This window comes from Falco naumanni, chromosome 5 (genome assembly GCF_017639655.2).
Source record: "Falco naumanni isolate bFalNau1 chromosome 5, bFalNau1.pat, whole genome shotgun sequence".
NCBI lineage: Eukaryota > Metazoa > Chordata > Aves > Falconiformes > Falconidae > Falco > Falco naumanni.
The window spans coordinates 87,535,724-87,548,568 of NC_054058.1; positions in this window are offsets into that span (position 1 = coordinate 87,535,724).

A 12,845-nucleotide genomic window follows, 5' to 3' on the forward strand; every position below is an offset into this window, starting at 1 on the left:
AGGTGTCTCAAAGGTGTCCCTGGAAAAACTCAGCAATCTGTGCTGTCACTTTGCAGGATGCACCTGAACTGACACCTTGGTGTGCTACCATTACACACATCTGAATTCCTCAGCCATCATTCTGTCCTTGCTGACAGGTCTAAGTCAAAAAGCTTCGGAGATGTGTTCCACAGTTCTTCCTGTGGAAGAATGAAAGCAAAATGTCAGTGTGCCACTGAAACGTCTTCTGTGTCAAGGGCCTGCTCATTCCATTTCACTGGCATCGTCTTCACCATATATTCAGGATTATTTTAGTTTGCCAAAGATTGCATTTTGCTCTACATGTCACCACATCTGTTTTTCCTATAGTCCCATTGGTTTTAAGAAAAAATTTTAGGTGAAGCTCACCTACGGTTTGGATGCTTTGGTAAAAATCTTATGTTTACTGCTTATTTATGGAGGACAATACCATCAGAAGAAGCAGTATGTGCCACGACAAAGATCAGCAGTGACTCTTTCCCACAACTGCTTATTTTTACAAATCCCCATCACCTCCTCCTTCAGCTTGCTACAAGGAATTGTAAGGCTTTTAAAGTTCTCCTGGAACCTTAAATACAACTGCCAAGCATAGTTTGAAGAATTTTGATTTTTTTTTTCTTTCTTTGTATTTGTAAACTCAGAATAAAAAGCATGGCACATCCATCCTTTCACTGGCAAACTCAGAAGGCCATGATCCCATGATAAAATCCCTCTCTACCCCAGGGAATAGGGAAACTTTGTCACAGCACGAGTATTTCCTGGAACCATTTTTAAGTTCAGAAATAAACAAATTTCCCATGTAAGTTTATTCAACTGCTATTCAAAGAACATGAACTCATATAGTTGCTTCTTTCCAGTACTGTGCTTCTAATGCACATAAACACTGTGTTCTTACTTCACATTGTGGGAAGCCCAAATATTATTACAATAAAGAACGCAGGCCAATAGAGAGCGTGTGCTACCACTGGTGACGCTGGTAAATATCATACTGTTTTCAGAGTAATAGCAGATCACTCTTCAGAACAATTATATATTCTTGTTTATAGAATACTATGAAAACTGGCAGGTCCTTAAATTGGTGTTAACAAACACCTAAGTTCATAGGATTTGGAAGTTGCTAAATTCAACAAACACAGGTATTTCCCATGGAAGTGTGAGGTGTAGAACAGGGGTCAGCATCTTTTCAAGCTGTTTTTTTCCCAAACAAGAAGCTAAGTGCACTGGAAGGAGCTCAGTGGGAACTAGGAAATAAAGCCTCTGAAAGGGATGATGCAGCCGATCAAGGTTTCTCCTCTTTGTGAGGCAAGAACGTCTGAGTCCTGAACTCAGAAAGAATTGGGAGAGGCAGCAAATGTCTCGTCAGGACTCAGTAGCCCCTGCTCTTTATACCTGAGTGACATTCAGGATCTACCTCTCCCCCACCTTTGGCACTTAGGCCATACATTGGTGACCTCTGCCATAGACTGAAACATTTCAGCCATCATGCAGGTGTCTCTCTCTTCAATAGCACAATGTACTGCCTGAACACCCCAGGCCAGTGCTGAACCCTCTCACGTGTGTATTAAATTTTAACTGCACCAGTCACAGACAGTGAGAATATGCATAACCTTAAAACAAAGTGTATGTGTTATTGTTTGAAGAGCATCAAGCTCACAGCCATGCTGACCTACTTGATTCAGCAAATCAGTTAAACCTCTGCTTAAATCCCACTAACTTTATGGGAAGAGGACTATGTATATGTTTGGCATCAAGTACTTTCTATTTAAGCTTCACACACTTTACTGAATAAAGATGTACTTGCATATATTTGCATGGATTTACTTTCTCTGACGAGTGCTCACACCAGGTGGAATAAAACCCACATATACACATAGAAAACAAAACCACAAGGATTCTACACTTGAAGCAATGTGTATTCCTCATACCAAACTGAAATGACATTTCTAATTATATTTGACATTTCTAGTGTACCGTTTGAATGGTCTTCATGGTAGTTACAAAGAAGAGTCAAAAAAAAAAAAATTGCATGTTTAGTGTGATGATGGCTGGAAAAATAGAAGAGTTCTAAGGAGCAGAAGACTGACCTCACCTTTCTTCAGGAAACAAGAATGCTGTCTGGTCTATACATATTCCAGTACATAATTCCCTCCTTGTTAATCTCCTACTTCTTCTAACTATCAAACCTTAAAAAATTAAATAAAAGGGGAAGTATATTAGACTGTGACCTTCACAAAACCATACATTTATACTGACCCAGTACGTTTCCACAAGGTTTTGGGAAGAAAGAGGTAGAATTTAATTGGCTGTAGTGTGAAGTCAAGGGTCTTGTACAAAACACAGATATGCTGCACCTAATGACTCATCAGCTTTCATTAAAACTCATCTGGTTCAGGTGGTACCAGGTTGCAAATTGATCGTAAAAGTGGTTTGATTAGTCTCAGTTCTTAGATGATCTCAGGAGCTCCAGATGTGACAGCAAGAATCCTGAAGAGGTTCCAGGTGTTCCTGGCCACCTCATTGCTCTGCTTCTAATCTGCAGAAATCATACAGCTGTAGGCAATAGGAACAACTGGTGATATAGCTGACTGGCAGAGGGAAAGACTGAAAACTGGTGAGGGAGCAACAGTTGTGCTTAAAATAAACTGTGTTTGTACAGGTGAGTAATAACACAAATATATATGGTTTTTAGAGAAAGATTACTAACCTTTTAAAAATATAGGTCCTGCTTATAATGAGGTTTACAACATCCTGTCAAGTACAGTGAACTGCGCATTCGTGCCTTGTATTTTGACTAACACATCACACAAGAGGTACGTAAGCAAGAGTTTTTCTTCTTTAAGTATGTTTTTCAAAGAAAAGATAAAATTCTGTTCTTCTGTGATTTGCTGAATAGGCTAGAAATCCACAACCTAATTTTTCAGTTTTGCTTGTAGTAACTTTATTTATAAATCTGTAACCCACAAGCACACAAACTTTTAATCTTTAGACATGTAATTTGTTCTATTAAAGGTAGTGGAACTGTTGATCTGAATGAAAATTATGTGTAAATGTAAGAATTCATAGAAAATTTGGATCTATCCAAGCTGGAGAAGTAGGCTGACAGGAGCCTTATGAACCTCAACAAGGACAAACCCAAATGCCTGCACTTGGGAAGGCACAGCTCCTTGCAGTGATACAGGCTGGGAGCTGACAGCCGGGGAGCACCTCTGTGGAAAAAGCCCTGGGGGCCCTGCCGGGCAGGGACAAGAGCATGAGCCAGCAGCACCCTGGCAGCAGCAAGGGCCACCCACCTCCTGGGCTGCAGGAGCAGAGACAGTAGGTCAAGGATTCACAGCAGTGTATGGCAGGAGGGCAAGAGGCAACAGGTACCAGCTGGAACAAGACAGGTTTGGCCTGAATATACAGAAAAATGTTCTGACTGCGACGACAGTTGCCAAAAGAAGTTGCGCAGTCTCCATCCTTAGAGGTTGTCAAGAGTGGGTAAGGCAGCTACTCAGGTCTCGTGGCTGACCCATCCTGAAGTCCCTCCCAACCTGAGTTTTCCTGTTCCCTAAGACCACATCTTAAATGACTGAGAAGATCTTAGTTGTTTGTGCTTTTGGAAAGAACGCAGGGTAGAAGAGTTATTCAAAGAAGCATACGACCTATTTATCAGTTTTACCTAAGCGCAATCCGGCCCGTATAAATGAAGAGATCACAGTTTTGGCCGCTTCCCTCAGGACTGTAACCGTGTTGGAAACCGTGGCCTCCTGAAGCAGCCACCACCCACTTCTCGGCAGGTTAAGAGTACCCTCTGCCGGCTTAGCGCGGGCGCTGCCAGAACCCGCCGCGAGCCACGGGAACCGCACCGCAGACAGCCCCATCCCAGCGCCGCACAGCTGTGCACCTCTGCCAGGGGCAGACAGCTGTGCAGTAATTTATCATCTACAAAGGGAGCGCCTGAAGCAACACCGCACCCCGCCCGCCGCACAGCTCTCTTCCCCAAACAACTGGAATTCCAGAGCTGTCATCCCATTAGGATGCCTGTCTTGTCAAATAGCCTGTCAAACGCCATCTGTGTGAGGAGCTTTAACATAAAAGAAAACTTATTCCGGGGACACTCTGTTTGTTTTGAACATGAACAGTGTGCAATGAATTGATAACAGAATTATGTCCTAAAAGACAGAACAGCTTGTGTCTTAATGACTCATCTTTCTCCCTTGCGAGCTCACGGGAAGAGTTTATCCAGCTCACACTGAAATCAAATTTCTTGTTGCGAAGTTGACATCAGGTAGGAAGAACTTATTTTAATCACTGCATATATTATAATGTGTAATGAAAAAAGAAAGTTACGAAGTACTTCAATTGAAAGGTGTTTATTAATCTATATATGGCACATAGGTCTATATATACCTACCTACAAAAAGTATTTCTTTATAAACATAAGCATTTAGATGTATAGATGAATAAATTAAAAATGCAGTGGAGACACAATACTTTATTTCCTAACCTGATTACTAAGGAGAAGCTTGTGCTTCAGTCTAGGCTCTTGGGCAAAATTATTGAAGAGCTCCAAGAGATTGCCACTGATGGCGGCTACCATGCCAACCCTTTCTGGTGGCTGCTTCCTGCACCCGACAACTGCTCATTCCCTCTTCTCCATTCCCAGTGATGTGTGAGCTTTTTATTTGCCAATGCTGAGCAGCCACAGCTGACCTTGCTGTTACTTGATAAGTAAATGAAACAATAACTTTCTTAAAGTATGTCACAAAGCCACTGAGGGGACATACTCATACAGTAAGAATTTTGAACTTCTCAAGAGCAAGTCACAATTGATCTTAGTATTGAAACTACGTGTTTCATTGCTGCCAGGAGTTATGGCTACCCATTTCCTTTACGTAACTGCACTTCATATGAAAATGTCAGCTGTTGTTTTGCTTTTCTAAATGGTAGTTTCTGGACCTCTTTGCTTCACTGCTGGAGAATGTGACATTGCTTAGTCCAGGAACCAAGTGATTTGAAAGCAGACTGAAAAACTGCATATTATGTTAAATGTCAAAGAGGAATCTCAGTTCCCTGAATCTGTTTCTCTTCCACCTTTTACAAGGCAAAGTTCTTATATAGGACCATCTTGTATGTCTGTACCTCAAATGAGGCCATGATTACACCTGCATTCGGGAGAGTTTTTATTTATTGTGCTAGTCATTAAACAGAATTACTATCAAATGAGCACCTGACAATATCTTCTGATAGATAAAATAATAGGGAATGATGGAAAAGACATTACCTCAGCAATTTCATAACTAGATACTGCATTTCCAAATGGCATAGAGTGAATAATTCCACACTAGCAAGGGAAGAATGAGATGACCCGCAAGGTCTCTCCTGTTAGAATACTAAATAATTTATTCACGCATCCCTTTTTGGGGCAGCCTTCTTTATCTAGGGAAAAAAAAAAAAAAAAAAAAAAGAAAAAAAAATGTAGGTCACATTTTTTTTGTTTTAAACTGTGTGTTCCTCCTTCCTCCTCCTCTTTCTCCTTTATTAAAACAAAAAAAGAGGCTTTTTCTAAAAAAAGAATAAGAAATATTAAAGAAAAACAGTATTGTTTTGAATTAGAAATTAACTTCTTACAGGTACACAGAATGCGCAAGAATAACAGGATTCAGACCAGATTCCTCAAAGACACTGAAAAAATTATTGTGAAGCAGAACTGATTTAATTTAAGGTACCTTTTCTTTTTCCCTGAAGGACTATAAATATCCTTAGTACAGGTATGATATCTGTCAAAAAGAGGACAGAAAGTACTGGGTTTATACAGTTATTGCATATATAGTCCACCAAAATTATATACTATGTGGACATTATGTATTTGCAAAACTTGAAGTACCATCACCAAAGTATCCATAATTTCTCAGATATGCTTAGAAACACTGACATAGCAGCCCCAAGATGTATTTAAAGATGACTGTTCCAACATTAACAAATTTAACCTGAGCATTCATCTTACAGCTAATATGAAATCCAACTTTTTACTTTTTTACTTTTTAAAAAAAAATTAAAAAAAAATATTTCCCTCTTGGACCTACTGTGCCCTGTGAACACAGAAGAACTTAGCAAGAGAGGAATGTTCCTCCTAGCTGCACAACTTTCTAGCTACTTACTCAAGCAGCTCCTTCACTAGTGGATGCAGTGGTAGATGTGGATCCTACATATCAAATGCTGTGATGCAAACTGGGGAATGGATGAGGATTAGGGAATGACTCCATTTAACAAAAGCAAACCAAAAAGATGACCCTCAGCCCCAAAGAGCCTACAGTTTCCCTACTGACAAAAGCTAAATTAGGAGGGTCAAATTCAAGAAAAAAGGATCATCAAGTAGAGAATATTTTTACCTCAGCAGTAGACCAACTAGTATAACCAAATACCGTATTGCCATCAAAGCAACAGCAGGATCATAACCCTTGATGTCAGGAGAGTAGACCTTGGCCTGTTCAGGGATCCGTTTGGAAGGGAAGCTAAGGCAGACAGCCCCAGACAGAAGGGTCCAGGACAGCTGGTTGATTTTCAGTGATTGCCTTCTCCAATCCTGACGCATTGAGAATCAAGCAAAGGTGGCAGGAAGCTGTCGTGAATGAACAAGGAGTTCGTGACTAAACTCAGGACGTAAAAAGGAACATGTGAGGTGGAAACAGGGGCAAGTGACCCAGAAGGAATACAGACACTGTCTTATTATGAAGGGATGGGATCAAAAAAGCCAAAGCCCACCTGCAGTAGAACCAGGAAGGAATCTGAAGAGCATCAAGGGCTGCTGCAGGCATGCCTGCAGCAAATGAAAGATGGCAGAAACCACGAGGCCACTGCTGTGAGCGGGGGACCACGTGGCAAAGGACACAGAAAAGGCCAAGGTACTCAATGGCTTCTTTGCTTTGGTCATTACTAGTAGGATTTGCCTTCAGGTTTCCCAGGCCTGTGGGAATGTCTGGAACAAGGAAGACTCACCTGGAGGAGAATCAGATTAGGGAACATTTAATCAAGCTGGACAGACCGCAAGCCCGTGGGGCCTGATGGGACGCACCCATTGAGTGCTGTGGAGGCTAGCCCAGGCTACTGCAAAGCCATTCGTGATCAACTTTGGAAAGTCATACCAATTGGAAGAAGTTCCTGAGGACATGAAGAAGGCAAGGTCGTTGAGTGTCTGTTCCTGAAGATACTCAAACCCCAAGTAACCATGGTCCTGAGCAACAAGGTCCTGCTCTAGCTGACCCTGCTTTGAGCAGGGTTGTTGGACTAGACAACCTCTGAAGGCACATTCTGTCCTCAACCATTCTGTGATTTTGTCTCAAAATCATTTTGCTTACATTCTTGGCAGTAGAAAAGCTCAGTTTTGGTCAAGTGGCAGAATAAGTTCTGTCAGCAGCAAGTATAAGTGTGAAAGAGTTAACTGGGTCTCAGGCACATTCAGGAGACAGGTCGCCAACTTCCTTACAGTCCAACTTCAATGGACAACCACAGCTGATGTGATCAGGACTCGCAGCTCATGGTCATAACCCCATACCAGCAAATCAGGCTGATGCTAGGCCAGGCCAGGCCTGCTTAGCTCAAGGCACAGGACATCACAGTGTGCCAGGAGCAGAGTAAAACAGTATGTATTTAGGTTTACATTACAGTTTAGATTTATGTAATCATGCTCTCTGCAGACTGGACTTCTAGATTCCACTCTAGGAGCCCAGCACCTACTAGGCATGAGCAAGGTGCCAACCACAGCTCTAATCTGTTCTAATGGCCAGACTTTGATGTCTACATTCTAGATAGCCAAAGTCAAGCAAACTAGGTATGCGCTCCTAGCCAAAAACACCTCTCAAACCTCCCCCACCCAGGACACGAATGAGCCGAACTTTTCATTCCTTTTACAGAAATTGGATGTAATCAGCAACTTCCATCTACTGATGATACCTATTTCCCAAAAAACCACCCACCAAAAAAAGCCCACGCACACCTAAAAGAACACACAAACTTGTGTGACCTCACTTGTTTCTTTTGATGTGTGGCCAGGTGTAGCCTTGCACATCTAGTTGTTATTTGACCTAGTGGTTAGAGCCCTCTCAGAAAGCAGGAGAAATAAATCCAGGTCTAGGTTTCTTACACCTCCCAGCAGATTATCCCAGGAGATTCGTCTGCCTTCCAGACTGTAGGTTTAAGAGGTCTGAATTCAACAGGATTAACAGCGACTCCTGCTCACCCCCAAGAAATTCAACAAACACAGGGTAATAAGGACATGCCTGTCATTTCAACTACTTTACATATAGCAGTGTGTGTAACACAGAACAACCAGCAGACTAGAAATTAAGTTTTATTATTCCAGCCCTGTAAGAATAAGTATTACCTTGGATACCTTTAAAAATAATTTTTAAAAAAGTTAAACTGAAGACAGTAAGGCTACATAAAAAGAGCTCTAATGCAACAAGAATACAATTTCAAAGGTACTTTCAAGTAAGAAATCTACAAGTGCAGGAAGGAGGATCTGGGAAATGCCAGGCCTGTCAGCCTGACCTTGATGCCAGGGAAGGGTATGGAGCAGATCGTCCTGAGTGCCATCACACAGCACATGCAGGTAAAACCAGGGCATCAGGGTCAGCCAGCATGGGTTTATGAAAAGCGGGTCCTCCTTGATGAGCCCAATCTCCTTCTATGACAAGATGACCTGCCTAGTGGATGAAGGAAAGGCTGTGGATGCTGTCTGCCTGGACTTTAGTAAACCCTTGGACACTGTTTCCCACAGCATTCTCCTGGAGAAACTGTCTGCTCGTGGCTTGGACAGGTATACTCTGCTGGGTTAAAAACTGGCTGGATGGCTGAGCCCAAAGAGTGGTGGTGGATGGAGTCACATCCAGCTGGCAGCTGGTCACAAGTGGTGTTCTCCAGGTCTCTGTGCTGGCGTCAGCCCTGTTTAATGCCTTTATCAATGACCTGGGCGAGGGCACCGAGCGCACCCTCGGCCAGTTTGCAGGTGACACCGAGCTGGGGGCAGTGCTGATCTGCTGGGGGGCAGGAGGCTCTGCAGAGGGGGCTGGGCAGGCCGGGCCGATGGGCCGAGGCCACTTGTAGGAGGTTCAACAGGGCTCAGCGCCGGGTCCTGCCCCTGGGTCACACCAGCCCCACGCAGCGCGACAGGCTTGGGGAGGAGTGGTTGGAAACTGCCTGGCAGAAAAGGACCTGGGGGTGCTGGCTGATGGCCAGCTGAGCATGAGCCAGCCGTGTGCCCAGGTGGCCAAGAACAATAGCATCCAGGCTTGTATCTGAAAGAGCATGGCCAGCAGGACTAGGGAAGTTGTTGTCCACTTATACTCAGCACTGGTGAGTATATACACCTCAAATAACTGTGTTCAGGTTTGGGCCCCTCACTTTGAGAAAGACATTGAGGTGTGGAGTATGCCCAGAGATGGGCAATGAGGCTGGTGGAGGGTCTGGAGCGCAAGTCTCATGAGGAGCGGGTGAGAGAACTGGGGTTGTTTAGCCTGGAGAAAAAGAGGCTCAGGGGGGACCTTATTGCTCTCTGCTGCTACCCGAAAGGAGGTTGTAGGCAAGTGGGGGTGGGTCTCTTCTCCCAGATAAAAACCGACAGGACAAGAGGAAATGGCCTCAAGTTGTGCCAGGGGAAGTTAGACTGGACATCAGGCCAAATTTCACTGAAAAGGTGGTCAAGCACTGGCACATGCTGCCCAGGGAGGTGGTGGAATCGCCATCCCTGGAGGTGTTTAAAAACCATGTAGGTGTGGTGCTTAGGGGCACGGTTAGTGGACTTGGCAGTCCTGGGTTGATGGTTGGACTTGATGATCTTAAAGGTCTTTTCCAATGTAAACAATCCCATGACTCTAAGAAAGAAAATCTAATAATACTAGTGCAAAAGAAAGACTACTACATTAGCATCCATTAAAATCTACGGGAAATATAATCTTAATTCTAAGAGAAATCTGAGGAAAAAAAATCCTTGCAAACGCATTTGAGCTCTATCTGCAGATCATACTTGGATTAATATTGGAACTGAAACCAGAAAGTTAGATATGGTGTGAAATGGCTGAAAAAGATGAGAAAATTTCCATTTTGATCCAAGGAAGGAAAAAAAAGCAGACAGTTGCTTTGAATAACCTCAGAAGTTTCCTTTCAGAACAGATAAACTACAATCTAAGAAAATAACTCATGCCAGACTGATAGACAGGGAAGGAAAGGGAGGAGTATCAGGTCAGCTAGGACCATTATGGAGAACTGTTTTGTATTGCTGCAATGTATGATCCAGAACTGCTTGGGGTTTTTTTAAAAGCTTTTTTTTTATATTTATTTTTTTTTGTCTCTCCCCATGCATTCTTTTCAGTTAGTCACTTGTTAAGGCAGTCTTGAATTATTTGTAATGCTAACTTTGTGTTGTATTAAGAATAGTCTGAAAGCATCTTGAAAGACAAGTTGCACTCTGTCAAGAAGAATTAACATGCACATAACGCTGTATGCACTGGGAGCTTAACATTCAAAATGTGATTTGGTGATTTTCACCATTCTTGGTGCTTTTTCAACTTCAAATGTCAGTTCAAAGGCTAATAACGACAATTGCCTTACTGAAGAGTACCTCGCCCATACGTACTAGCATGATGTATGATCAGTCCTTGTCAACCATAAAGTGTTCTGTTTGTACAATATAGCCCACATGTTCTAGTGACCTCTGTCCTGATCTTGTCTATAACCTATGGACTTTGGCACGTCTCCTGAGAGAATCTGAAGCCTTTCAGGTGATCTCTGACTTCCTGAATTACCTAATTCATCAAGTTTTTCTGCAAAACAGACTACTTTTACCCTACTTGTGAATGGATGGTATTACACTTTGCATAGAACTCTGTGCCTATGAGACACATGCTGGGAATTCACACCAAAGAATAAATTCAGTATTATAACCCAATACTCACATGAAAAACATTTCAGCACACACTTTGATTCCTAAGTTTAGACACTGCAGGAGGATTTTGGTATACATGTGGCATACTTGAGAGTGCTTTCCCGGCACTCTTTAGAGCTTTAATTGAAACAAGCAAGTCTGTAGGTTTGCTTGTTCCTGGACCTTCTGTGGAGTACAGCTATAACCTTATCCCTTAAAGTGGCTAGAGAGTACCAAACAGTGTATTTCCCATTGCAAAAAGCGCTTAGTCTAAGGTTAAGAAACCCCAAAAAAGTAGCAAGGCCAACTAGCAAAAGGGATGCCATTTTTAGTTGACACTCACAGTATGAAGTTTACAAAATAATAGGCGTGAATCTGGAAGTTCAAGGTTTACCTTGGTATTTATGACAAAGTACCTAACCAATACTTCACTTAGGCATAAATCTTGTTTGTGGGATCTCTCATATCACTTGAGGTATTTACTAACCTATTCATATAATTGGACATGAGACCTGTAATTCCAGGCAACCCTAAGTACAAAGTCTTATACTACAAAATGAGATCTCCCTACAAGGTAATGAAAAATTTAATGGGAACAGCTCGCTTTTTTTTAGCACTAGGCTGTTGACACATGCAGTAGAAAGCGTTCCTACCCTGGACTGGTTTAGTTAACCCAAAGTACTTGGCACGCACTCTGTTTCTGCTAATCAGTTTAAATCCTGCTCCCCCATCCCCCTCACTGATTATGAGGGGCAAAGCCCAAAACAGCCGAGAGTCCAACTTAAGGTGGGGGGTTGGTGGTGGGGAGGAATAAATCAAGTCAAAATTTTTATTTCCAACCTTAGTATTCACAGTCTGAAGCAGTAAAATGAGGATACAGAATAAAACCAGAGGAGAGAGGACTAACTCTTTAGAAACTCAGCACTGAGAGGCATAAAGCAGTAGCATAGTGTCAAGTATTTATCAGTTATGCAACTTGGTCAATATTCCTTCAGAGAAAGCTCTAAATATTTGAATTTACCCTTCTGGGCCCCTGACTTAGCAAGTTTATTCAAAATGATTCAATGCAGAGCAACAGGTACTAACAACTGGGGGGCAGGAATTGATGAAAAATATATTAGTGACTACTAATACCCAGGTACCACATCCGTATGTTTCCTAGGAAACAACACTACAATGGTTCTAGTGTTGTAATGAAAAGCTGAAAACATTATTCTCTGGAACTGAACAACAGTTTAATTACAGCAGACTATTCTCATTGCTTTTGCAGGTTAGACTAGGAAGAGTTTCTCCTCTCTCTCACCAAAGAAAAAACAAATTCTTGAAGTTTTTATTTTCATTACTTCATCCCAGAGTTGAGCTTAACTAGAACAGATTCAGTTAGGGCTTTTTGTCTACAGCTTTGGGTGGGGAGGAACTGCAAAGTAAATGCTTCCACAGTGTAGTTAAGAACTTCACCAGGTATTCCCGACTCCCAACTAACTTGAAGGCAGCTTAGAATACCAAGTTCTTCTTCATATGAGGAAACATTATTTCAAGTCTGTAACATTAATAGAAGAGTTTGTACTTGACAGACAATTCCGCTGATCATGAGCTGATGGTAGTTCTTAAGCAGAACTGACATTCCATATTATTATTAACAAGTTCCACATAATGGACAAAATGGTCCACCAGGGAGTTAAGTGTCAGTGACTGAGCAACAACGACAAACTACCCTCCTGTAAGATCCTTAAAGCCTATTGTTACTAACTGGCTACACAAGTACTAAAAAACCCCTAAAGATCCTCCAGCTGTATTCCCTGTGCTCCCCAAACTGCCTACTTTTTCCTCCTTTTAATTTAGCACTTACTAAATAAAACACCTACCCTACAACTTGCAAGATACATGGCACATAGTCCCATCTCCGGCAATAACAGCTGAGAAA